Source organism: Sylvia atricapilla, chromosome 1, assembly GCF_009819655.1.
Source record: "Sylvia atricapilla isolate bSylAtr1 chromosome 1, bSylAtr1.pri, whole genome shotgun sequence".
Lineage (NCBI taxonomy): Eukaryota > Metazoa > Chordata > Aves > Passeriformes > Sylviidae > Sylvia > Sylvia atricapilla.
The window spans coordinates 22,909,067-22,935,503 of NC_089140.1; the positions used below are offsets into that span (position 1 = coordinate 22,909,067).

The 26,437-nt window shown below is 38.5% G+C and overlaps 1 protein-coding gene across 1 annotated transcript in view; it reads right to left on the reverse strand.

The window, feature by feature from the left end:
- Positions 1-231: 231 nt before the first annotated feature.
- The window catches only part of KRIT1 (KRIT1 ankyrin repeat containing), a 410,476-nt gene continuing 384,270 nt past the window's right edge, over positions 232-26,437 (reverse strand). Inside the window, exon 19 of the transcript XR_010743431.1 lies at positions 232-244. The gene's annotated coding sequence lies outside the window, so the exon portion shown is untranslated. The remainder of the gene's footprint in view (positions 245-26,437) is intronic.

Below are 26,437 nucleotides of genomic sequence, written 5' to 3' on the forward strand. Positions count from 1 at the left end.
TCTGCTCTGAGTTCCTCTGGTGGGTGTCATCAGGGATGTTCATGGGGAGGCCCAGAGAGGACTCCTGGGGCAGCAGCCTGGCTGTCAGACACCACAGTGTGCAGTAGTTAGTTGGGAATGCTGCAGGGGTGAGCAGAAATGAGCCCCGCCCTGCTGCCTCTCTGCCTCTCCAGATTAGAAAGGATATAAGGAAGGACAGCATACAAACGTGACAATAGCTAGTTAAAAAAGCCTTGATGTTCTTCTGTGGTGTTCCTAATGGAAAAGAATGATTTTAGATAATCACAAAAACATGTCCTGTGGCAAAAAGCAATCCCTACTACCTCTGAGTCTGTTTAGAAGATGACATGCTCTTGGCAAATGCTTCAATAGCCACTGAAATGCCCAATGCATGTTAACGATCTGACCAATAAGTTATAGGTTCCTATTTTTTTTCTGATTCATTGAAGAACACTGACAAAACTGCAAACATATGTTTCTGCTGCTAAAGCTTAGTCTTATCACAGTTCTAAAATGTGGAAAATCAATTACATGCCTTGAATTGCTCCCTTTATTGCTATAAAAGAATTTCTTCATTCTTTCAGGATAGTGTACACTTGGTAACATCTACTGCTAACAGGCTGTTAGGACTTTCTGCTAAATTAATACACTACAAGTAAACTAAACAGAAGGCCAGTGGAATGCTAAACATCCACTTTCTCCTCTGTTGTGGCTGTGCTGCAGCTTGGGAACCCTCAGCCTTGTTGCTACAACATCTGGACAACATTTGGGGCTGTCTCTCAAGTGCACGGGTGTGCACCTCCGGTGAATTTTAACTTTCAACATCTCTCTGCCTCTAATCTATATTTAATGTTTCATGACTAGTAGTCAAAGAAACTTCAGCTAAATATCAGGTTGGAATGAAAATGATCCTTGGGAAAACACTAATTTTCAGCATTCACTGGCAAAGTATCTGTGACAGAGACATTCCCTGGAGATTTGTAGTCCATTCTCTCACAGTAATAATAATTAAGACTCGTGATTACTGTGCCCACATAATCAAAGATCGCTTCATAAAATGTACTCCCTAAAGGGACGAATTCCCTGCTCCTAACTGGATGTCAGTCAGAGGGATCAGCACCCCCAGGGATCTGGAGTCTTTGCTTGCCCTTTTCATTACCGTGTTGTTAGCATTGTGTTACTTCGTATTCCTCTCCATGCAAATGAGTAGGTAATCATGTGTAAATCGTGCCCTCCAGAAGGCACATGTAGTGAGGTTTTTTTCCCCAAATCTACCACGGGGATTTCTCACATGGAACATAATTACATCTCTGCCATATGGGCTCATTTATATTCTATTACAGGTTAAGCTAATACGACTCAGAAATATGCTAAAAATACCTCAAAGTATTTTGAGCACTGTCAAAACACTTGTCATTTCTTTCTTGCCTGTTTGATTCTGAATGACTTTATATTTATTTAGAGATCCACAGTGCCAAGTAACTTCAGAAAAACAAGATCAGACCAGTCTGTGTTGCCCAGTGTCCAAAAAATAGTTTAAATTCTCTCTCATTACATCGTTCTTCAGTAATGGCAAATAGGTGGGTGAACAAGGAGACAGAAAAGCCTCTAAGATGTATTTACCTGCAGCAACACCTAGGTGGGTTTTAGATTTCCCAGGAGGTAAGAAACATCCATTTCAGTCATGTAGTTTTCTCGTCATAAGGCTGGACCAGCTCCATGTTTGATGTAATTACATTGTCCTGACAAAGCCATACTTGCACGTTAGCCATGATAAAAGTACAAAACTCTCTGCCAACAGACGCAGGGCTACTGTGGAAATAACTGTTGTCTAAAAATTCTATGGTAATGCAAGAATAGGTCACCTTTAAAACTGGAGCCACTGAAGGTTATATGATATTGTTTTCAGAATTGAAGTACTAGATATGAATATGCTCTTTTCCAATTTCAGTGGAAATCTTTCATTTCACTATATTTTTTATCTGACGAAAGTTTAAATCATTATTACTTCACTGATTTTTAAAATTAATACCACTACCATCTCTGCATAAAGTCTGAGTTTACTGCAATCAATCTTCATTTTGTTCTTTTTATTCATACATTCAGTATTTTGTGCTTTGAAATTTGATCAGTTTTTCTTTATTCTACTAGCTAAGAAGGAAACATGTAGAAAGTAATACACAGGTAGGAAGATTAAGGCAGAGGATGGAAGAGGACCTCACTGGACCTGCACATGATACTTCAGCTGATACTTTGCAAAAGCAGTGCCTTGACATTTGTTCCAAAGAGATGCTGGTAAGAAATTGGATCAGAGTTTTGAAAACAGCAGCTGTATGTATCCTATAACCATGAGATAAAATTCAGTCCCGGTTTATAAAGTCCTTTGAGGTTTTCAGTGATGGAAAATTCTATGTAGCTATAAAATCCATTCTATAACTATGAAATAAATTCTGGTACCTTTCTAGAATTGAATAATATATTTCAGAGTGTATCCAGGAAGTGTTTGCTTTTTTTTTTTTTTGCTTTTTGATTTTATTATATGACAGCATAACCTTTTAGATTATTCAACACTTGAATACTAAACTCAACCTTTCCTGAATGCTTTTTGCATGTTTTCAGAGAACAATAATTATTGCTAACACCTCGTGCTCAGACTTTTGTGCAACAAAGTATGTAAGCAACTAACATTAAGTGTATGAAAATCCCCCTTGAAGTCAGACACTTATGCATTTTTCTGGATCAAAGCCTAGAAGCCACAATGTCTGTAATTGCGCAAGCACATCAGACTCAGAAAAGAGTGTTTCCTTGGAGTTTACCTTGTTCTTAAAAGATATCTTTCAAAATCACCTGAAACAACAGGGTTTTGGTCAGAGCTGTGCACCAGTCATTGCTGGATAAGGAGAACAGTCTGACTGTGTTTTTAGTTTAGAAAGGGAAAAATTCAGTCCAACTATGAGTTTATTACCCAAGAAAAGTATTTTTCCAGCCTTTGTAATTCCTGACGCAGGGTAAAGGACACTACAGTGATTTCATACATTGAGGAGGCATTAAAAAAAGCAGCAATCTCCTGGGTTATAGAACAAAGAGAAACAAATTTCAAATCTCAGACCTAGATCCATTAACTAATGTTTTAATTCAGCTGTCATAGATGTTTGATTAAAGAAGGTGCGATACAATTTCCTTTGCAAGTTTTATAGCCCTGATTGTGTAATAGCGTCCTGTGCCCTTGGAAAAACAAGCGTCTCTTCACACGACAGCTCCACGGCTTGCTTCCTTTTTCTTCAGGCAAGGTTTTTCATTTTCATTCCACAATTTCATTTCTTGTAAAATAACAGCCATCACTTGCTGCACTGAGATTGCTGCATTCATGTCATGGCTTTATGCTCATCCCTGGGCCTCCACCACTGCCCATTGCTGCAGCTCAGTCGGAGTGGTGGCACAAGGTGACAGGCATCCTGACATCCCCCTGTCACACCACACCATGGACAAAGGCAGCTGGAGGCAGAGGGGGGACACCAAAGCAGGTAAGGAGGCAAATATTCTTATTTCTCTTTCAAAGAGAGGGAGTGACTGCTAATGTGCCCTTCTAGAGTTATCCTTTATTAATTGCAAGCTGGAAGCAGCAATTTGGTGATATTTGCATTGCATATTTGCCAGCCATATGTCAGTATGTCAATATTTTCCTCCAGAGGGTGGGCAGCCATGGATTTTCAGCACAGCTAGATGTGCTGTTGCTGCATGTATATGCTCAGTTCTGGGTTCTGGGTAAGGTATTTATTTGCAGTCAGTAGCTGGATGGAAAGTTCTGGCCTTCACTGGAAATGGATACCTTTCATCATGCATATGGTTTGCAGGAATAGGTAGATCAAGAGCTTTTGTATGAAAATTTGATGCCTAATACCCACACTGATGCTTTAAATCAATCATTCTGGGATATATGAAGCGTCTCATTATTAAGTTTGGATCTTCTTTGTTATTTGATGGATAAATGTGAAATTCTTTTGCTGTCTAAAGTGATCTGCCTGCTAATACCCAACTCTCTGAAACCCTTTGTAAATCACTATAGTTTGCATCATCTGTTTGGCTAACACATAGTGTCTGCTTTTCAAAACTGTGTAGATGATAATCTGTTTTAATACCTGTACAAGTCAATTAAATTTATTTTGTGCACTGTTCACTAGTTGCCAAATTGGGTGGAGAATAGAAACACTTAGCGGGGGAATCAGACTCTACATAAACGTGCATTAGATGAGCCTTGCAATCTGAGTGGGGGAGGATGTGAAATTCAGCATTTAATTTCCTCATCTACAAACAGATTAAAAAAAAATTACTTCCAGAAACAAAAATATAGGGCAGAATTGTGGAGCCCTTACTCATGTTGCTGATCAGATTCCTGTTGGATTTATCCCACTGGAGCATCACAATATCAGCTCCAGGGTGGTTGAAAGGATGCAGAATTTCTTGCCAGGCACTTGGTGCTTTGTCTACTGTGGAATGTAGGCAGCATAGCTTTTGACCTCCTCACAGGGCCAGAATTCTGACTTCTCTTGGCTGTTTCTGCAGTGTAGTTTAGGATCCCATAAATATCCAAACTGACTGGTGGCAAAACTGATGGGTGTGCTGAAGTACCTGATGGATCCTGCAAGGGGATTTGGGTTCAGTCTTCAAGTTTGTATACTCCAGCTTTCAAGCCTTCATTTTAAACTGTGTGAATTCCACTGTTTGCAAAATGAAGCTTTCTTAAATAGAAATTATTTACCTCCATTTCTCCCTTACACCTAGCCTCCTGTAGATAAAATGTAGTTGCACTGGGAAAATTTAAAGTTAACTGTAACCATAATGCTTTTTACTCACAATTAAAATCCATATTTAAGCACTGACACAGATGGATTCAAGAATAAATTACTAAACATATTTCAAAATATGGGGCTAGGAGGATGGAAATCAGTGCCAAGAAACTGTTGTAAGGCAAAGTGTCTATCAAGTGAGTGCTGCTAAAATTTTGCAGCATAAAACACTGCAGAAAAGGTCATTGTCAGAGGGAAGATGGATTGATTCATCCCGGTATTACAATAGTATTCCTGATTGCAGGTAGTTGAGGACAATTTTAATTTTAAAAAGAACAGTATAGCCTTTGTTCACTTGGTCTCTCACTTGTGGGAAAAAAAAAAAAATCCTTCTTCACATATATTCATAGTCCTTATTAAAATACTCCATGGTATAAAACTCCTTGGGTAGGATTTTTACCAAGCAAAAATAAGTAAGTACATTAAGATTGTTCCACTCAAGAGAGGGCATTATATGTCCATACTCTTCTAGTTCTGTTGGAGAAGAATTTTCTTGATAATGTAGAAAGAGGGCAGGCATGTTTTTTATTTAAAGGTAAATGTACAAGAATTCTTTCAATTGACTGAGAATTTTTATTACAGGCATGGTCTGATTTTCCACTAGCTTGCATCCTACATGACTTTTGCACCAATGAAGAGAAATTGTTAGGTGATATTCATTTTTACTGTGCCTTTGTTTAGCAATAATGCTCATATATAGAAGGTAGTGCAGCATTCAAGATGTACATGCATTTACCAAGATAATTATTATCCTCAAATATTAATGTGATTTGAATGCAAATGAGCGGAGGATTGCAGAAGCAATGTCATGTCTTCATGTCCTGGTGAGGAACAAGAGTTCTAATGTTGCAGGTCATGGCTCAGAGGCCAATGTCATATTGACCATGAAGCCCTCAAATGACAATGACCTCCACCACTGCTGTGTGAGCTGGACTCGACCTGGTGACCTAGAGGCTGAAAGGGCATGCATTTTCTTTTATTTTATGTGCCATTCACCAATAGATACTCTTTTAAATTCTATTCAAGCTTTTATACACTACACACCACTGTAGCTGAATGCTTTCAATAGAATTGTTCTGAGGGGAGAGAAGGTAACAAGACTCAGGTGTTATTTCCAGTTTTCCTTTCTCTTCCTGTACATGGATTTTTCTGGAAAGCTAGAGACTATATTTCATTTTTTCATTTTTTCATTTTTTCTTTTTTTCTAATGAAAGTGGATTAGGGAGCTTGTCAAACACACAGAACTGTTCAAATGCTGTCCACAGCCTTGACTCAGCTTCCTGGAAAGATCTCTGTCTTACATAAAAGACATTATTCCTTGTTACAGAGAGATCCTTCATGCCAAAGTAATTCAGCAGTCAAGTACATTCCTTGCCTTGACAAACTTTTTAAGCCATTTAATGGGAGCATCAGTCTGAAGAGGATCTCTACAGGCAGTCAATGTAGTGAGTGGTCAGACAGTGTTTACAAAACAGTTCGTGTCACTGATGGGAAAGAAGGGGGCTGCAAGTTACAATTTCCATAGGCTGTCATTTTCTTGATGGTTAGACTTACACCACCATAATAATTCATATGTTTAATTCATACATACTCACAGGTATTTTTTACAGCCTATTTCCTGTTTCTCATGGCTGAGTCAAAGTTAGTGCCCAGCTCTGTACATTCATCTGCACTGAATAGAACCGGCTGAACTCAGGTTAGAATTTAGCACTGTGAGCTTTGTCCTGCCTCCATCAATACAAGGTTAACAGACCAAAGTGTACACTTTGGCTATAATTGCATATTAAAAAATGCATTAATTTTAGCTGTGGGATAAATTCACAGAGGAATGCAAATAAACCTTAGGATCTTCTACTGCAAGTGATGTTTTAGGGGTTTAATGCTAGTTAAAGGTCTGTGGCATGGTGACCCCATTTGCATGTAATTATTCAAAGTGCAGAGACTTTCAGGAAGACAATGGGGCATCTATGTGTACAGTGGGTTAAGGCATATGATGTGCAAGTGGAAATTTTATGGGGACAATGAGGCAAAAGCTGAGACTGTGACCCCACTGATTTATGGCTCTTAATGCAAGAGCTGGACAAGAAAACTGCACTATGAGTCATCCTGACTGCACTTCAGGGCCTGATGTGCTGAACTGACTACTAATGGCATGTTTTAATTCTGAGAATTTTGAGTCTGGGTAGTGATGGAAATAATCCAAATAGGGACAGGAGAAAGCTGGAGGTGTGTGGTGCACTGCAATATGGGTGTCCATGTCATTGAGACCACATGTCATGTGGTCCTGTGTTCCTGGTGGGGGAAAACAACCCCAGTACCATCGGACAGCATGGGTGATTTAACTGGTTGGCAGTAGGTGCTCAGCACTGCCATTATTATCTGCAATTCCCACAATACTGAATTTTCCTGTTTGCAGAGTATATTGCTTTTATCTTCCAGATCAGATTGCTTTAATTTCCTGTGGAAAGGGAACTTTAAACAATAAAAAAACAAACAACAAAACAGAAAATGAAAATCAAATAATTTAAAAAAGAAGTTACTGGTCAGCAAAGAGGAGGAAACCATCTTGCTCTGATACTATTCTGCATCTGCACTGAAACACAAGACAGCAGCTGCCTTGGAGCTGCCTCCACAGCAAGGAAAGACATTCATCTACATTTAAAGATTCAGTGCACAGAAAGCAGAATGACAACATCTCCTCTCATTTCCATGCCCAACAACATGCACTCCAATACACAGCTATGCTTCTTCTACAGTATCCCTTTATTTTCCTTTATCTTTGCTTTTCTACCCCCTTCCTTCCTCAAGCCCTTCTTTAAGCTTTATATTTTCTTGCGTTTAATTTGGAACTTACGTTATTCAGTGAACAAATCCTTCTCCCTTTGTCTCTCATCAGAGCCTTCATTGCTTTACATCCGCTGGGAAGAACTGATCCAGTTATCTCCAAATGATATGTCAAGAGTCTGCAAGCCTGTCTTCACAGATAAACAGGAGAGCACCCCAACCAGTATAAATACAGGACATAGCCTTTTCTGGTCCTTTCAGCAGTAGATGTTGATTACCCAGTATTGCTGTAACATCAGTTTCTACCAGAGGGAACAGTATGCCCTCCCATTCCCAATATTCAGTCATTAAATGGTGATTGTTAGTGTCTGTTATTTTATATTAAAGTAGCAATTAGCCCACTCAGAACTTGATATCTCCTGTTCAAACAGAGAAAATGGTTTCACTCACAGACTTCTCATGAACTAAATATAAGACAAGAGGAAATAGATATAACCAGCAAGCAGTTCAGATATCATGGGAAATGATTATTGATGCAATGAGTCACAGCAATGCCTTGTTATAATTTCTGCAGGCTCCTTTCTGGCTGCAAAAGGCAGAAACCTCTCTTGTTGGATTTTGTTTTGTTTGGAAAGTAACAAGCTCTCCCTCAGTCACATCTGTACTTTCCTTATACCTCTGCATCTGATTCAAGATCAGTGAATGTAGCAATGCATCCTTTCCTGGAAGGGAGATACATTTTCCTAAATCAGCAAACACAGTGTCTTCAGCAAAATGTTGACTATCTAATTTCCTCTTAGTATAAGTATTAGAGTAAATATAAAGCAGTCATGTCCTTGCACAGTGGTGTGCTCCACTCAAGCAACACTTCTTCAACAGTTTATGATATCTCCATTTTACTGTCATCATGAATTCTGTAGACTGGGACAACACTACTAGCACCCTAGTAGTCCTGTAAATGTACTTAGGGATAGGCTGCCAAAGAACATCTTACTCCATTAATGTAATGGTGTGTACGTTTGCTTTACCTGATCTCACATAATCCATCAAAATCTTCAAGAACAGAAAAAATTGAATCAGCCTTACTGATAGAAATTACATTCCCACTGTTATCTGCCTGACCAATCAACCACTTCACTGCTGAGGGGTCCATATTCCTTTGATTTAAAATGTGCTTGGTAAAATTGCACTTCCTGGGAAAGTGCAATTTAAATGGTGTTTAAAACCATTCGTCAGAGAAAGCATCCAGTCAGAGGCTCTGCTTGGTGTTTGCTTTTGGTTTGCTGTTCGTAGCACACCTCCTGCTTTATTAGAGGAGAGTGACAGAAGGAAAAAAAAAAAAGCAAGGAACAGTTAAAAGGATGTGAATCTCATCTTCCTTTAAACACACATTATTAGAGAGCAGATTGTTTAGTTGTTTATAACTTCTAGTTTTTCAAAAGGAAGATGTTAAACTCTAGAATACATTCAGTGCCAGGCACTGAAGTGACTGTTTCTCACCATCAGACGTAAGTAAACTCAGGAACAAGGTTGCCGAAGCAGACTGGGATCTCCATAACCAAACCTCCTAAGGACTGACCAGACAAACATCTGACACAATGGGGTTAACACCAGCAGCCTGGCTTTGGATCTGGGGGTTGGACCTCTCCTTGTCTCTTCTGTGGTTACAATTGGGATGCTTCAATTAATATTGCTTCCCTGAATTCCCATGGCTACTTCTGCATTCCTCACTTCATCCCTAGCCTTAGAAAAAGTGCTGTAATTAACTGTGTGCTGTTGACATACTTTATGAAATAGAAAAGGAAGTCTTGGGAGTGAGAAAAGTGGTTCCTGCCAACATTGAATTTTTATCAAAATGTAATGAAAGCTATTTTGTAAATAAACCCCCAGTTGCAGGTGCTGTGAGTGAGGATTTTTCCATGTGAGATGAGAAGGCTTCAGGGAGCCTCTTGGACAAGGTGAAGTTTGGTGCTTGGACACTGCCTGGCCCTTGGCATCCTCAGCAGCCAAGGGCTGGCACATCCCAGCTTAATACTTGCTTCACCAGCTGGGAAGAGCTGCTTGAGAAGAAAATGGTACCAGAAGTCACAAGCTCAGGATTGACATCCACACATCCCTAGAAAATATTTGAATCATGCTACCTTACAATCAGCCTAGAAGTCAGGGTAGGATGAAGTGGCTGAAATACCTTTTCCTTCTCTTAAGAAGAAATAGAGGAGCACATGCTTCATGTATGACATCCACTGCTTCCTGCCTTTCCTATTGCTTCTTTGCTGTCCCCATCCATTTCTTGCCTGGATTTCATGTTTCACCTGGTCTTTGCCAGAAAACAGTTGAAAAAAAGGAGCAGGACTTCTGTGCCTTTTGGTGCATTTTAGCTAAAATATTCATCACAACTGAACAAAAGTTGTCCTTTTTGGAGTTGAATGATATGTGATGTCTAACATCCATTCTAATGCATTGCAGTTGTGTTTCTCAAAATGATTTTAAAACCACTTAGGATGGCTTCACTGGCAGCTTCTCAAGAGAAGAAAGCTATTTGAGTGTTTAGAGGAAGAGTTACATTTCCTGATCTCTGTTTTTTCAGTCCTCATCACAAACTGTCATTTTTTAAACTCAGAAGTCTTGAGTACCTTTAACTATTTAAACAGTGTTTAATATATTCCATGGTCGGCTGGTATAATGGCACTCTCATCCACACCTGATTGTAAGATGCCCAAAGTCCTAAACAGATCTTCTGGCATAATTTCAAAATAAATAAATGAAATTAGCTCTGTACTTTCTGGATTATTCTTATTTTACTAGTCTGATTTGTTGAGAATAAAGTTTAAATTGCTCAGAGGAAATTACTCAGATTAAATTACTACTCAGGAAAACTTTGGCATTGCAAGTCTCTCTGTTTGGAGTTCACACAGCAAAATGAAGTCCTCTATCATATCTAGGGGTCTTTGAAGCCCAGAGCTATCACTAGCAAATATTAGGGTTGTGAATTTGCTCTCTGCCACCTGGGTAAGATATTCCTTCCCTGGCTTTCTCACTCTTGTTTTTCTCCTGGCTTATCACAGATAAGCTCTGAGTACCCTGCTGTGTCATGACCTCAAAGGTAGAAGATGTTTGCATGGAGGGCAGCAACCTCTGGGCAGCAGCCAGTGACTGATTGCCTTGGTACTTGTCTGTCTGCCTTCTCCACAGTCAGTTCCAAAGAAGCCAAGCACCATCCTTCAGCTTTTTCATCCAGACCACTTAACAAAATGTCTTCCTCTGAGGAGAAGACTTACATGAGGAATTCTCTGGAGGGGAATAAGGACAGCCCTTTAACCAGCCCCTCATACCTGCATTTTGTGTTTCCACACTGGGCGGAGGACTTCAAAGCATGCTCAACTCTTTGCCTGTACTCCTTGCCCTGTCTTAATTTTGACTTTTCCCCTGAGAGACTGATCCACTAGTGATGAGATGATGATTCAGATCATTTGGTCTCTTGGGATCCCCACTAAGGGGAAGAATAACAATTCATCAGCAGCTTTCCTGATCTGCATAGAAAATTCAGGCTCCCTTTTGCCGACCCTAGTGGCCTGCCACAAATGGCTGTAAAACTTTATGCTCTTAATCCAGAAAGGCAGCTGGAATTTTCAGCCATAGGCTGTCAAATGTCATATTCATAACACACTGGCTTAAATTATAATGGCAGAATAATTCTTTTAATAAGATATTTAAGACATATTGAAATAGAAGCTTTTGTGAAACAAATACATAGGAATTTTACAGCATTGGAGCAAGAGAATGGCTTGTTATTGGTAATTCAGCAGATCTGTCCTAGTAGTGTTACACACACGCTCATGACCTCAGATTCCAGTGAAACCACCAGGCCATTCATCTGGAAACTGATGCTGAAAATCTGCCACTTCACAATGCCCTTACAGTGGGACATCAGTTACCTTTCTCTCTTTTGCATAGCAGGCCTAGTATATGCAAAAAGTAAAATTACTATGTGAATATGAACAGAAAAAGACTGTTTAGATCACTAAGCCCAGATACTTGTTACTGCATTTGACCATTTAATAGATGCTCAGCCACAAAGGAGCCACAAAAAACTTGCCAGTTCCCTGTGACAGCTTGCAGATCTGTAGCAAAATTCTGAATGCACTGTTACACATCACAAAGACAGCTGAGGGGATCAAGGTTTTTCACTGCTGATATCAGTTTTCATTAGCAGTTACGATGTTAGTTATTTGTCAGACGATCCTAGCAATTCTACCACATTATCCTACAGATAAAGGTAGATAATTTGATCATCCTCACTAATCTGATTTTGGGGAAAATTCCTTTGCTGCTCCCGATCTGTCAAGTGGCAGGTATAACCTTCAGGGTACACCTCAAAGACACTTGAGATGTTTATATTTCAGTAGAATCGCCAATGTATCCTGTCTTGTCTCTGGTTGAGATCTATCTCTGATACTTCCGATGGGAGCCAAGAAAATCACAGCAGTGAAGTTGGTGGGAAGAAAGGAAATGAAAGGTCTTTATAAAGGCCAAGAAAAATGTGAGGCATGAGATTACGTAGCTGGGGTGCAAATGAACACAATGAACAAATGCCTCCTTCTTTTAAAGACAAAGGACAAAAGGACTCATCACAAGTTTAAACTTCTCCTTAGCCTACCACTCAGTCCCGTTCAAAAAGCTGTAAGACTCCATTTTGCAACTGATGAGAGTTTTTGCATCTCTTGGCTGGTCAGGAGTTCAACTTGTCTCTACTTATCAATTTGAAAATATGTTCCCATAACCTATGAGTCTGTTTTGCATTTTATTTGTTATACTCATAAGCAGAAGAAAATCTTTCTTTCATTCATTATACGGGGCAGACACACATCCTTGTACAACTCTCTTGCCCTTAGCAGAATTTTCTTTCCTTCATCGAGTTTGTTTCAAAACATGTTACGTTCCCAAGTGGGAGCCCACACCTGGCTGGTTTAATTGCATAAAAAAGACTGTCAGCTGTTTTATTCAGTGATCTGCTTCTATGAAGGTACACATACTCACACCTTAGAGGCTGCTCACTGCTAAGTCGTAGCCTGTGCCCATAAGGATGATTCCTACAATGTCCAGCTGTTCCCATTCACACACACAATGGACGCAGTCGGATGTGATACACAGGAGCTTGTCTCTCCCCACTTTTGAATCAGAACAAGATGTTGGCTGACCTTTTCACAAGTGACCTTCGCTCCTTAATCAGGAGGATATCTTCCCTGAAAACACATGCAAGCTGAGAAATAGTCACATTCACTGGCCATAAGTGTAATAATGATAATCCAAATGTTTCACTTTGGTTGCAAGTAAGAATTATGCATATATAGGTAAATGCAAATATTTCATGCTGTTGGACCTGCCTAAAATAGTTCATAGAGTTAAAAAACTAAGACTTTTAATAAGCAATAATTAGGACTTTTAATAAGCAGTTTAATTAGCTTGCATTTTTATGACGTCTTTAGAAATGCTGTAACAATAATCTTTTCATTATATTTTCATAATGCTGTGCATAAGACAAAACCAAATTTGAGCCGTTTTCTCAGTTGCTGTTAATAAAGGATGTAAGAGCCCAGCATCTATATAATAACTTACAGCTGTTGAGAAGCTATTTTAGTCAGTCAGTGCATACACCAAGTTTACAGTCTCCAAATACCTGTGGTCTAGCCACTTCAGCCTGCTGATTATTTAGCTAGAATTATCTACCCTGAGCTCCTCGTTCAGCCCCCTCCACCCTAACAAGAATCAAATGGAGAGCCATTTAAAGAAGTCCAGACTCGGCTTCTGGGCACCCCCGTGACCCCAAGCCAGAGCCTCCTCATAGCTTTGCTCTGCAGGTTTGGGCAGGCTGTGGCAAGGGTGGCTGTCACATCAGGTTCAGACCCACTGAGACCAAGAGTTAGAAGAAATGTCACCAGAAAAGTGATGGTTTTTGCTGGGCAGGGAGAGGTGGGTCCACAGCTCAGCTGGGTGATCCCACACGGAGCCCAGCATGTAATGTCTGGAGCTCACCTACCCAGCATGGGCAAGAGGATAGGGAGGTAACATATTTTTACATATAGATTTATTTCTTTGTGGGCAACACAAAATTATTATTTCCTCCCCTCCCCCCCCTTTTTTCCCCTTCTTGCTAAATTAGGGTAAATTTTATATCCTGATATGAATGCAGCCTGGCACTGGATGTTTGATTATTTAATTATGATGTTTTTATTTTACAAAAGATGATGTTCATTTAATTTGATCATTACCTCCAAAATTGCTTCATGCCTTTAATTTCTAAGTTAGTCTCATTCCTGAAATGAAGCATATCTTTCTAATGAGCCCCACAGATTAATTTACGTGCTTATTTCTGCCAATTATTTTTTCTGGATTTTTTTAGGGAGGAGGTTCACTGTTTGCTTGGTGCAGGATTTCATAAGGCTTTTTTTGAACCAATTCTTTTAATGAGCATTGGAACCGGTCTAGGAAGCCATGATAGAAGGAAAATCCCTTTTAAACAAAAAATATTACAGCTGAGTTATCTGCTGCCTCTGCTGGGTTTGATACAGTTGTTATGCTTTTGTATATGAATTGCTTTGGGATAATAATGTTTTCTACTTGCTTATACATTTTTCATCAGACAAATCAGGAAAAAGGTTGTATCATACAGATCTGTAACCATAGCTGCTTTCCTGTCCTTTAGCTCCAAGGTAAAGATATGTTTTCATACTCTGAAAAAAGGGTCAGAGTTAGAGGGGAAAAAGAGTATGAAAGTGCAAAGCCTTGGATGTAAGTAGCTAGCCCCTAAAGCAGGTGCTAACAAGACCTTCTTGACAACCACTGAGTTTTGTGCATAGCAGAGGAAAAGTTACAGCTGAAAGAAAAGAAACAGGCAAGGAATAGCATTGTACTGTATCTGACTGGGATTATAGCGGCTGAATGAGTCATTGTTATAAAATATGGGCAGCGGAGCGTCCTTTCAAGTCTCTCAACACAGACTGAATGTGGTTCTGACCAAGATGACAAAATTCATTTTGACTGAATAGTTGTCCATATTTTTAAATGAAATGCATGTGGGGCCATTAGCTCAGCTCCCCGTGGAAGGCGGCTGCGCCGCAGCCCTGCCATATGTTTGGCAGTGTTTGAAGCACCTGGCATCCTCCAGAGCAGACAGTCACATTTGAACGGGGATAAATATTGAACCGTCTCGCAGCTTTCTCTTCCAACTCCAGGGTAGGTATTTTCTACAAAAAAAAAAATAAAAATATAGCACAATACAAAAGGTTAGGCAAAAATTTATGTACATAAAGTGTTTTATAAAACCAGAAAGGAAGAGTAGGACAGGACTGGCAGGGATCCTGGACTCCTCCTGTGTCTGTGGAGAACAGGATGGGCAGGGACACAGATTTCTTTCTTTGTCTAAAGGCTTCAGGGACTTGAGAGTGCAAAAAATATAAATAATTTTTTTTTCTTTTATTATTGATTGATCATAGTATTATTAAAGCTAATATGCAGTTTCTCAGCCTGGTATAATGACTCCCACAAGTCCGATCCCTACCAAATTTTCTTCTCTTTAATACCATTAAGAAACTGATATGCTTAGCTGCATGCTGAGATCAGTCATGTCCTTTGGCTGAAAAATGAGAAAGTTATTTTGTTGTTAAATGAGGTTTAAATGTTTGGTGACCCATGAATCTGAATTTCAAAAAGTAGAAATATCGCTTGTGCTTCTCCTGGGTCATTTTTTGGGTTTCTTTTTTTAAGTATTAACATTTATGGTATATTTTGTCATTTAAAGACCTATTGATTACACGGGAACAGTTAGAGCAGTCTCAATTAGATCTAGCACCAAAAGGTGAACTCAGACAGGAATAGGTGAAAGCAAAGACTAGGACAATACTCAGAGAACAGAAACTCCATCACATGACAGAATTAAAAAATACTTTGCCAGTTTTATGTTGCAAAGGAAAGTCTTGGAGAAGGCACCATTTATTTCTCTAAGCATGTGTCCAGGAGTGAAAGAACGTTTCTTCTGAAGGGCACTATGGCACAAGGATATAAACCATGTGAAGACAATCACATTGGACACAAGAAGGTCTGGCAATGAAAGGAGCAAGAGTCTCAGCTGGACTTCTAGGAAGTTACTGGAGCCTAAAACCACAGTTTGAAGCTACTTTTTGATAACTGTATTAATGAAGTGTAACAATATGGTTGTCTGCAGTGGCAGGTAAATTACTTTAATGATAAAAGGAAGTGCCTTTTTAATAACTTTATCAGTGTTCCTAATACCAAAAATGCCTTCCAAAATAGATTGATGAGAAATACTGAGGGTTTCCCAACACACTTTCTGTTTGGTCATAGTGTAGCATTTATTCTTGTATTTTAAATACAGTGCAAAGGTGGAAATGAGCTGAGTGTTTATGTTGTTTCACTCCTTCTGAGAATCATTTTCAGATCCCACTTGAATAATTTTTCTGCTTACAGCTGCTTCCATAAACATCTCAGTGGGTGGACTCCATCTAAGAAATCCTTGTGCTTCTGCCAGGATTTCTTTTCTCTTCCAGCTCCCCACCTTTTAAAGAAATTATAAGTAGTACATGGCAATAATGATTCAGAAAGGATGCTGTCTTTGCGACATAGGAGTTTCTGACAGTGTTTTATTAGCTAATGTGGATGGCAGCTCTGTAAGAGGAACATTGCTATTTATTTTTCTAGATATCTATTATGACTCTTCTGATTTTTTGTTTATAACATTAATCTTTGTTGATCCATATCCTATAGAGTGTTGAAATACAAATGAACAAAAAAGGCAGCCATTTTTTTGTGCTGCATTTTTAATCTGAAATAGGCAAAGTTTTATAATTCAAACAAAAATCTCCTAAAATGAAGGAGTTGCACGTCATCCACGTTAACCATTTTTGGTCCAGCCGAGCACTGATGAGCATTACCATGGGAAGGTGTGTGTTGCCCACCTTCCTGACTATGCCTCTCATGGGACAGCCTGCAGGAATGCTGAAAAAGCAGGACCAGAAAAGTGTAAGGACAAATGCACACTCATGTACTAGCACCAAGTGCTGCTAGAACGTCATAAAAATCAAAATAAAATAAGAGTATGGTGATGTGATAAAAAATACAACTCTGCATATCAGTATGTTTCATTCATAAGAGGAGGTTCAGCCTCTGTGGAATTACACTGCTCACTGCAATGAAATGGCTGTTGCACTAATAAAAGCCAAGCAAGGTCATTATCTGCATTTCCAAGTATTTGAAAAATAAAATGGAATAGCATTTTCATCTATATATGTCATTTTGTTTGTTCTTTAGAAACTGAAATAACAGCAGCCTCAGACTGTTATTTTCTTGTCCTTATGGTACCAAAGAAGAAATATACCCTTTGAAAACACACCAAAATAAAAACAGCATGAAGGAGGAATTCCTGAGGCTGGTAGCCTGTAAAAAGACCTACCATCTGTGTTCAGTGCCAGGAAAAAAAAAAAACGTGCCATACTGTCCTATCAGCTCTGCTTAAGCTCCAAGCCTTATCTGTACCAGCTCTGAATCTTTTGCACAATCCATATTTCACATGGATAGGTCAATAATCACACCATATGGCATCATATGTATGTATCAGATCACATTGTCTACTCCATAGCTGCTCTATAATGCATCACGATAAGGGTATTGTTTCTTGGTACAATAAATCACTAAAACATTTAACTGAAGATTTTCTCCATCATTTTTCAAGTCAGTATTGTTAAGGGAATTCAGGGGAGGGTTAGAAAAAATTGTACATTTTGTTGATAGTTTGTGGGTTTCTCTGCTTAGATTCCTTTAAAGAACTAGGTGGAGGAGCACTTCATTGTTTCCACTCATGGTTTTTTGATTTACAAAGCAGAATGCTGATAAAAGCTGTGAACTTGTTCGGTAATTGTACGTAAGGTCTCACATACCATCACTGGCTTCAACATTTTTAATTTCTGCTTCCTGGGTTGGCTTGCAGGATATGTGCTGCTTCTCCCTGGCCACAGCACTGCTTTAGCTTTGTTCTGCTATTGTTAAATTGCTACCTGGGCATGTTTGTATTGTTGTATGGGCATGGTGACCTTTGGTAGTAAATAATTTTGACCGGGCCAGATTGGGTTGAATGGCAAGCAACAAACAAATGCATCTTTGTTTTCAATTTAAGAGACACAGCAATTTAGATAATTTAAAGTTTGGTGTGTTTATATTCCATTATTCCAGCTTTGCTATATCTAGATTGTGAAATTTGTTTATAATATGTAAAAAAATTCATATTTATTTGCATGGATTTTTATGTGTATATTTATGTATGTGTACAGCAAAACGCATGCACAAATAGATGTGTATTACATACATGGTAATTATATAGCTCTATCATTAGGGAAACATGGGGACATCTATTCTAAGTCAGTCATGTAGGTCCCTCTGAGATCTTTGGAAAGACAGCCAGTTCCAGAGGCTGATCTATACTCATCTATTCAAAATGAGAGGTTGCCTGCTGAGAAATCCTATGTGACTAATTCAGATTCAGAATGCTAAAGTTAGGGACAGGAAACCCAAACCAACTGTGTTCCCAAAAGAACACTCTTTTGTGGGAGATGACTGGTCATGCACCACTTCTGGTTCCTACTCTTGTTTTTTGTGGTGGTGGATACCACCAAGTTAGAAAACATGTTTTCCGCTTTAAATTAGAAAGTTTTGTGGGTTTTTGTAATGGCTGTGGTAGTTATTAAAGAGGAAATTGTTCATGTGGCAAATTCATCTTTTTTTATTTGTTTGTTTGTTTAATTTTATCCTTAAAAATGTCTTTGAAGCATATAATTGTATAAATGTCACTTGATTACTGAAATCACTGGGTGGACTTTAAAATCATAAGGGCAGAAGGAAAAGGGAGGAGAAGAATTCATGAGATCTACAGTAAAGAGAATTATTAATCTGCCGAAATATGTGCCTCTGTTACTATTGGCTCTGTGAAAAACTGATTTCACATGTTATGATGTGCCTTGTAAAACCAAAAAAATAGGAATGGGTGTGGAAACCTAAATTTGTACAGCATATGAATACTTCAATCTCTTAAGAAGGCATGTGTAGAATAAAATGTAAATTAGATCTGGAAAAGAATGCAAACCCACAAGAGAATTAAAATTAAAACCCAAAAATCGTGTGTCCTGGTTTAACAGTGAGATTTGGCAAAAACACCTCTGGGAGCTTCTGAAAGGAAAACTCAGATTCTTGGCTTAATGTGTAGCACAGCGATTGTCTTGAATATAAATTTTATCTCTGCCTTTCCAGTACATTTTGAGAGCCAAATTCCAGCACAGTCTGAGAGAATGTTAGTATTTCTCTACGGTGATGGTTTGAATCAATAGTTCATGCTATAAGCAAGGAAAATAATTCTGATGAAGGTCTTTGCTTAAGTCAAACAAGTGGAGAACATGCTGTGTCTAATGCAGGCTTACTCCTGAGCTACTGTAAAATAGCATGCAGTGCTTTGCAAAATTTGAAGGACGTGGTAAGTGCACGAAAAGAAGTGATAACTGCACTTTTGGAGATAGTAATAATCTGGTGAAAAAAATCATTAACTAAGTTAGGACCATTTTGCTGTTATCTTGGATGGGAGGGTTGAGGGCTATAGTAATTTGCAAAGCTAATCTAGTTCAGTGATCCGCAGGCTGTGACCTTTGACAACCCTCCTGGTGATGGGAAGAATAGAGCATCTGGATGCCAGGAAGATAAGAAGGTTGAGAAAGCAGCTGGGGCTGCAAGAAAAAGCAACCAAACTCCATTCTGTGAGATTAGTAAATATGTCTTTTGTTTAGGTAGATGATGGATAATTTGAATGCATTAGCACCTATTTTCTAAAGTTTTTCTTGAATTAATGTGCTTCAGTTTCACAGTGGTTAAACTAAGAAACTTCCAATTTTCATAGCTTCAAAGTGATATTGCTTTCTAAATTAGATAAACAAAGCTTCCAAAAATTATGTCAACTGTGTGTCAAGTTGGCATGAAAAAAGAGAAACACCCTATGTCAGTGTCATTGAAATAAACAAGTTAACAGCAAGTCGTAAAGGCCATGAAGGGAGTAATTTAGGAGAATATGAGTTCCTGACTCCGGAATTCCAGTTCTCTGACCCAAACAACAGCACTCCCACACACTGGGGAATGTCAGTATGAAATAAGCATGGGAGTGCCAAAGCTGGAAAGCTGTATCAAAAAGGCCAAAGACACAGGAAACTGCAGATTTGGATCTGAATTTAAAATTAACCACTCTGGCCTCTGTCTAAAATTAAGTCCAACTCCCCTGAGTTTTGGGTAGAGCTCAGCAGCATATGGCAGGGAAGTCATTGAGAAGAGGCAAAAATGAAATGGCAGTAGACATCCAGGATGGCAAGAGGGGTAGTGCTGGAGCTGAAAGATGCTGCTGAAGACAAGTATTGTTTTCAAGGCAACTGAATGCAGAGAAGGACTTGGAGAATTGAGAGAGGATGAATAAAGTGGAAAGAACTTATGTTTCATGATGGTTCTCATATGCCATCAAAACATTGCTCAGCTTAAGTGATTAAGGCAGATTTGGCACAGAATTGCTCTAAAATGAAAATATGGAAAATGAACGCTGCTTTTAATTTTGCAGAGATGAATCCCAGAAATTATTCAGATATCAGTGTCATTTTTTAACCAAGCTGCTCTATTCTGAATGCACAGACACCTCTCTGTCTCCCCACGGAGATAAGCCTCCTCTTTAGTCTTATTCCAGTCTCAGAAAAAAACAGATAGAGATATGAGCCACAAGTTGCTTGTACGAACAACCTCATGTCCAGACCTCTAGATCTTTATCCATCACTGGTGATCTACAGTCTTAAAACACTCAGTGGAGTGTAGAAACGATTATTAACATTTATTGCTGCTTTGGTATGCTGACTTCACTGAGGTAATAATAATAATAATGATGATGGTGATGAGAAACTTCAAAAGATTTATGCAGGCCAAATACTTGTTTCTTGTTTCTAAAGTCTTCAATGTATCTCTGTCATTTTGTGAAAATTCTTTCTGAAACACTTTTTGGGGACTTTGTTAATGGTCTTGGGATTCATACAGTTAATGAGATAGAAAACAAATCTTTATATTGTATTACATTTGGGGATTATTTGAGGAATACTTGAAAAACAAGCCAGCCTTCCCCTTGTTATTGCAAATGACGTCCATCATGGTTTCATGAAAGATGCAACTCACTGTATAAAAACTAATCAGATTAAATGCTCTGTTGTAGCTGTGATTGTAATGGGGAGTGACACACCCTCAAAAGTCAGAAATAAAATTAAAGAAAAGACTATCCCAAATTCTTTTAAAGGTCAAATATGGATTCAGGTTTGCAATTGGAAACCAAATGCAGGAGGACATCACCATGGAGTCTGGGAATTTTTCATTTGGAGTCTCTATTTTACAGCAGATTCGTCTCTCTGTAATGCAACTACAGGCAAACGCTGACACGAATACCAAGGAGACAGGAAAGATCCAGATCCATGTCTGAAGTTTACATTTGCCTCATTTCTGGTCTCCTGATAGAGGGACAACCATAACAAGTGCAGTTCATAGATGATCTGAAGCCAAGGCTATGCCTTCCTCTTTTTTTCCTTTCTCTCTTATATTCTTTCAGTCCAAGCCTGGCTGAAAGATATGACTCCTGCTGTGAAAACAATGTATGTCATCAGATCTCTTAACAAATTTTTTTCCATGATTTATGGGCATGGAAAGGAGTTTGAAGACTTTCCGAAAGACATCCTCCTTAGTCCCTCCTTCAATCCTTTTGGAAGGCTTGGGATGGAAAAACTAGACCCTCGAGGAAAAAAAAAAAGAAAAATTACAGGAAATTGTTTCTTTTAGAATAAAAACAGAGAAAAAGGATGGAATAATGTCTAAAAATATGTTATTACTGATTTATTTTATTGCTACATTTGCTGTTTCATTTCAGTGGTTTAAACCACATTCAACAATGAAAAGTACTCCCAGAAAAATGATTAGGTATTTCCAGTGCTTTTATTCTCTAACTAAACTTTCCAACGTTATGGCAACTATAATTCCAACATTTTTGGGGCCAAATCTATTGTTAGCATATAATACTTCACTGCGTGTATTAAACTACCGTGAATGCATCTATGGGGATGTCATGTAAATTTTCAAACTTTTCATATAGAAATATGGGGGGTTTGTATTAGAGCTCAAGATACCAACACTTTCAGACCTGTGTGGTTAACATTTCCTCTAGTTCACTACATAATATGGCAGTGCTCTCCAGTTTGTTTTTCCCCTGGTCTGTTCCACAGTGGAAGTGTCAGGGAAAACTACTTTTTCTTTTATGGGTAGAAAACCTCCCTTTAAAGCACTGTTCTCTACCTCATTTTATATATTTTAAGGATATTTTTCTATTTTCTACACACATGTAGGATCTATTGATGTATTCCTCATCATTAAAGCAAAAAAAGTAACCACTACATATATTTCAACCACTCCTCAAATTTTCTGTTTTCAAAAAAGAAAAAGAAGAAAATTTGTTGTGGTTTTGTTTGTTTGTTTGTTTGGGTTTGTTTTGTTTTGTTTTATTAAAATGAGAATTTTATATCCCTAGCACATATAAGAACCCCAGGTCTCAGTCATGCCAGTAGTTATGGCAGTAGTAAAACAGTAGTTTATTTTAAAAATTAGCTGCTCTTCTTTCAGGACTCTTACAGTTATCTTTAAATACCATGTTACAAGCAATTTCTTTCACCACTACCCAAGTGCTATAAAATTTGTGAAAAACTCTAACTCTACACAAGGACTTCAGCCAAGACCAAATATGTGATCAAGTAAGAACATTCTAATGATTCAAACAGGAAGAACTGTTATTTTTTTTATGTTACAGGACCAGAAACTCAAGTAAAGGCCTGGAAGAAACATCGCATAGAGGACTCACCATATAATACATTGACAGAACAGCTGGTCCTTGTGGCAATGGAGCTGCTGTTGAGCAGAAGCAAGACAATGAACAGGTTTTCAAACTATGTAAAACTTATATCAAAGCAGGGTAGTCTTCACAGAAGAGGTCTTGACTGGCAAATGCAGTCTACACAACTGAGGTATAACCACAACTGAGGCTGTAGTTTGGATTTTACAAAAATCCTTTATTACTTTTCAATTAGCACATTATGGTGGGACAGAAAGAAAAAGGTACTGCTTCAGGGGAAGAGCACATTCAGGACTGCACTTCTTGTTCCATGGAACAGTATTTTTCTCCTCATTAAAAAAAAAAAAATCTAAACCTTCATTCTGCTACACAAAGGTCAATCACTTTTGCCAAAGATTGTCAGGGATCAGAATTACCCTAAATGTATGCAACAGAGCTGCTGCCTGTCAGTAAAATATTTGATGCAAAAGATTTATCTATGTTTTTCAGTTTTTTATCCTGAACTAACAGTGGTCTATTATGGGTATATTATATTATTAGTATTAAAGCAACTAATACTAGACATTTGTGTTATGTCCTACAACATCCACTTGACACTCAAAATTTCCCACTTAGTTCCTTTGTCACATAAGTGGTGTTTGGGAAGAAAATGCTTTGCCAGTTTCAAAATCCCCAATCTAAACAAGCTTATACAGTGATAGAGTTTAAAGGTATGTGTCCTATTCACATGCCATTTATTCTTTTCAGGTTTATTCCTAAGAGAGATCCTGCATTACACATACACACAGCATTACACATACACACTGCTTGAGCTGTATTACCTTTTTCAAGACCAGCTTCTGCAGCCCTGACTGGATGCTTTCTATGTAGGTACCAAGTCCTCATATTCGCAAGCAATTGACAGCTTTTCATGCCAATAGTCACAATTCCAATTAAACTCTCAGTTGTTTGTCACAATATACATTTCTCATTTAGATTATTCTCATCAAATTCTGCAGATGGAAGCCACAGGGTATTTGCATGTATTCTGAGGAGTACAAGTGAGGATTTTTATTGTTACTGTAAGGTTTCTCCTCATCATTCTTCAGTCCCTTAAATGTTTAGCATAGTGGTAAAGTGACAGTTGCTGAGCTGGGTTTTTAAAATGCATGTCTATCTGTCAGTTCCAATGTGTCTCACAGTGGCATGCATTAACTTATCATGCTTGAAAGTACAAAAAGATTATGCTGCAGTGAAATGTTAACAAGGTCATATCATATACACACTAGCTCATTGCACTTTTCTTCTTTTCATTGCTCCTGTTAGGCATTATTCCATGTCATGCATAAATAATGATGCTCTAGAGAGAAAGTCAGTGTGCTTTATATTACTGGTGCTACCATACCATTGAGACAGTCTGAACTTCTGGAGTGAATGTCAGAACATGGCACTTGCTGAATTATTGGTACCTCACCATCAAAGATGAGTGTAGAGGATGAATCCAGGTATTCATTAATAGATTACTTTCTGCTTTGCATTACCACAGCAGCAGCCATATTGAGGTAGTTTTCATATAAATGAGGGCAAATCATTGTCTGGCACCACGTGTCCGATTTTGTGGGACTTGCGCTGTCTGTCAGATTGTACTGGGCAAAACGTGTGTAAGGTCAGAAAAGCAGAACAAGTGAGCAACTTATGCACCAAGGAAATATTTCACAAGCAGAAAGTTTCAGCTTCTCTAACAAAGAGCCAGGGATAAATATTTTTCCTTTGATACGATCCTGCAGTGCTATGGTGAACGTGCCAGTACATCTGCTAAGAGACCTCAGTTCCTCCCTGCTCCTCTGCTCCCAAAGATCACCAACAGCAGGCTTGGACCTCTACAGAGTCCCAGCTCCAGGTTTTCCAGCTGATACCATTTGGTTTCTCTGAAATCTGTCTGTGTGGGCTATCTAGGCCTGTTGCCTGCTTCCCACCCTATTTTATTCCCTCCAGATGGAAAACTGAATTTTAGGCTAGATATGCCTAGCAGGTGTTTAGTAAGAGATTCTCTTCAGTCTTTGACCCACAAATAAATTACCACCCACATGCAGATTTCAGATTTAATTGTAAGTAAATTTAACATGATCCATGAGCTTTTGCTTTAACGTCTGTCACAGTCTTTTTTTGCCAGTGTATTTTTTCGCATCTATGTGTATTTATCAGGAAATCTTATTTTGTCCAGGAATAGGTTAAGTTTAAGTAAAATTATCTGTAGCAAATGCTTTATTCTCATGGGTAGGAAACAGCAACAATGGTCAGTTACAAATGGAGCCATAGAGGCTGGCAAAGGGTTAAGGGAAATAGAGAAATTTTGTTGTTAGTAGAGAACAAAAACACCTGCTGTATTATTATGACTAATAACACAAATACTGCTTGGCTTATTTCAGCTTTAATGGATATTTTTGCACAAGTAGACAGTCATTTTAGTTTCCTTGATAATTATGAGAAAGAAAATCTAATGCAAAATCAGGTTCAAACCAATTGCAAGATTAATCTGTTTAAAGTACGGTTGCAGGTAAACACAGGTTCCTCCCCACAAGCACACCTGCATCCAGCCCTAGAGCCCTGAACATGCTGTTATCACTATCCTGCAATGTTTGCTACTGTAATGGCAAAGACAAATTTAATGTTGACATCATGAAATACACGAGTCACTTTGGTAATGTAACTCTTACAGTGTTTGGTGGTCTTTGTAATGAACTTTGATTCTATGCTTGTAAAACTGTTACAAGCTTTAATAAATCTACAAGATAATTAACACAGACATGAATAGATATGTAGAGAGTGATCTATTGTCATTCTCTGTTAGGCTGCTAGCAATAGCTGATTTTTATAGTTCTCAGTTTGAAGAAGAAAAATCTCAGTTTCTAACTCTGGAAAGATGGAAATTCCTGGAAGAGAAGACTGTGAAATAGGTAGCAACTCCTCTGGGTGTGGCATCCTTCTGTGGGATTTAATTTCTTCCCTGACACCATGAGGTAAAGCCATTTTAAACTCAGGACTTGTATTTCATTGTAAATCCCAAACACCAAATGATCCTCTCTGGGGTAAGTCAGAGAGTGAGAAATGAAGCAGGTGTTTAAGGAATCAAAGACCCTCAACTCAGGAGAAAATATCACCTCATGAGGGCTCAAGAAGCAGCCACACTTTTCCTATTTGCCATAGATATCCTCATTGATACAAAGCAGAGTCATGCTGGGCCTGATCAGGAGATGCAGTTCTGGGACTTTGTGTCTCATAAACAGCATTAGGGTGTGACTGTGGTAGGAGTAGGACCCTGAAAGCCCAAGAGTATTTGGGATGAGGGATTTATCATGATGAAGCAGCCAAGCCACAGATTGAAGTTCGTCCTTAAGGCAAACCATGAGACAGTTTTTGTATGAAGCCTGGCTTTTTTCTGATGCACCTTGGACTTCATTTTTACTGCAAATTCTTCTCAGATGACTTCTTTACATAAAACTCTTCAGCTTAGTTGGAGCTATCACTTTCAGATCAAAAACATTTCATCAAATCATCCTAGACCAGCTCTACCACTGAGTCTGTTTGGAGTGTGTTACTTTGGGGGAGTCTCAATAAAAGCAGACTATCTAATTTCACTTTAGTTTATAGTTTCTATCATGTACGTTTGAAAAATGAAACTTCTGTCCCCAGTACAATCCCAGTTTCACCATTTCTTTCATTTTGGGAAGTAATATTTAAAACTATGAGGAAATTGGTTTAATTAGGTTTGCATTTAGGTCATCAAGATATCAGAAATGGACTTCAATTTTTCTATGAAATTGTTCAGATTTTGACAAAATCTCCTCTGGAGAAGTGCCACAAG